Source organism: Labeo rohita, unplaced genomic scaffold, assembly GCF_022985175.1.
Source record: "Labeo rohita strain BAU-BD-2019 unplaced genomic scaffold, IGBB_LRoh.1.0 scaffold_460, whole genome shotgun sequence".
Taxonomy (NCBI): domain Eukaryota; kingdom Metazoa; phylum Chordata; class Actinopteri; order Cypriniformes; family Cyprinidae; genus Labeo; species Labeo rohita.
Genome location: NW_026129380.1, coordinates 42,639 through 45,124, shown reverse-complemented (window position 1 = coordinate 45,124; position 2,486 = coordinate 42,639).

Here is a 2,486-nt window from a genome sequence, read left to right as displayed (position 1 = left end):
TGTTTCTCTTGTGTAATCCGATCTCTTGTCCTATTTTCTCATAGTGCATGGGATTCTGAGTTTACGAATCACTGTCTTAATTAGGTCAAAATAATGGTGTTTAGGGCACTTTAATTGCAAGTGTGTCTTAGTAGGCCTGATCAACCTGCTTTGGACCACTTTCCCTGTGGTATGGGAACCATATATGCGGAAATTTGTGTAATGAAGAGCACGTATTAGTGACGCACATGATACCTCATGCGGCGCGCTGATATCTTTAGAATCAAATCTGCCGCTGACGGGGTCAGATGTATTCTCTCTCTCGCCCTGCTAACGAGAGCCTGAGTGAAGGGGAGAGACGTGTGTCCAAAGAAATAATTTGTGCTCTGTGTTTCTGCAGAATAAAGAAACTTGAGACCTTAACTAATTTTGTTGAATAAAAACCACAACCAGAGGCTACACCTGTAATCAAAGATTAAGCTGAAAGCCAAATTCGTGCTACTAGATTTAATTTGTGGGCTAAAAATCTGCTAAAAAAAAAAAGACAAATTCATCCAAATAAAATAAATTGTTTTATATATATAACACAAATGTATCAACATTGTTGGGAAGGTTATTTTGGAAATAACAGGCTCTAGATTAAATTTCCCTATAAAATGTAATAAGTAGTGTAACTATTTCAATTGCTTTAAAGGTAACGTAGCATTACATTTCATTACTTTTCTATATTTCTAACGAATGTTTTCAATTGTAAATCTTTGTGAAACTTTTAAAGCAGGCAGGGTTTACCTTACAGTAGCACTCAAGACTACTGTCAAATTTACTACATTATTTGAATTAAGATTATAATAATTTAATTTTAAAGCACAGCCACCACAAAATCTTTTAGCTTTTTTTTTTTACTTTGAGATCATGAGGTTAAATACAGATTTAAAATCATAAGATATAAATATAATTAAGAGATAAAATAGCTATGATACCATTTTTAAAATCAAATTGCTTAGCTATGAATGACATCTAACAATGCCTTGGGGGGAACAGTTAATCTTAAAAAATAAAGCATATACATACACCCAAATATGAAATAATTCAGTTATTGAATCAGCATGTGTCCTATTGTGTGTCTCAAACTCCTGAAACATTGGTGTCTCATATTTTAAAGCAGTCAATGCAATTTGGGAAATAAATCAATCAAAATATTCATGTAATTGTAAACATTTTCATAAGTAACTGTAATGTAACTATATTTGTTATTTCTCAGTAACTGTAACAGGTTAGTTCAATTTAGTTTTTAATTAAATTACACAATTCCATTACATGTAACTAGTTACTCTAGCTAAGTTCGAGCCCCTACCACTGTCATCAAGGCATCAAAATGTGCAATAAACACTTGAAATACAAAATGACATTCGTAAGCTGAAATATGTACCCTCTCACACAACACACATGCAGATTGACATACTCAGGGCAAGTTCTGCAATCCTCCTGTATGTTTACAGTATGTGCATTGAGCACTGCTGTTTATTTTGCTCGTTTGGGGCCAAATTTCTTTTTACTTTTGATACATCTGCATTTTTTAAATATTTAAAACATTTTATTTTTATGAATTTGACTTTTATCAGATCTACCAGTTGTTATATATTTTTTATTTTGTGCTGGTCAATTATGAATAGATAGTTGAACTTCTAGCAAAAACTGGAGAGAATTGCATGGGGCCGAGGGGCCGCTGCTGCAAATATTTGAGTGGCTTCTCCCCTAACAGATATAATCAGCCCGGAGAAACACATTTATTTTCAATAACCCCCTTTTTGAAAAACTTACCTACAGTTTTGTCCACTAAGCAGAGAATTTATTAGAAAAGCTTATTTTTCTGTCCTTTAGGCCTGTGGCTTGTCAACAATTTCTTCACAAATCTCTCAGTAGTACAGACGGATCGGATTAAATATGCAAAAACAATGTTCGCGAGTGTTAAAATGAGTAGGGTCTGTGCTAAAGTTGTATCTATAAAAATGTTTTCTAGGACATAAATCCAATGAGCAACACTTTCTCTTGCTATCTGCACATTTTCCGCAGTTACTTTCGTTTTCACGGTTGCTCGACTGGATGGCCTCCACCCTTACAAACTTGGTGCAAGAGTGCTAAAGAACAACATCTATTTTTCACTCAGTCATCCTTCAGTGGAGTGTGCCAGTCCACCCAACATGAATGGCATCACACACACCTGGACAAAGTATGAGTGACCACAGGACTTCACATCAGCTTCAGAGTCGTCATGTGGTCAACACATCCCACAAGGACACTGACAACGCCACACAGCCACAACAAGCACTGCTCATGGACACCATCCCGGCTGAGCCCTGCCCACTGAGCTCATCACAGACAGACTGTGACGTACTACAACAGCTCCAAGACTCAGCGCCGAAGGACGACTTTCTGGTAAACAGCCAGGAAAGCCAGGACAACATATTTCAGCCACCGGAAACACCAGAGCCCCGCTTACCAGACAC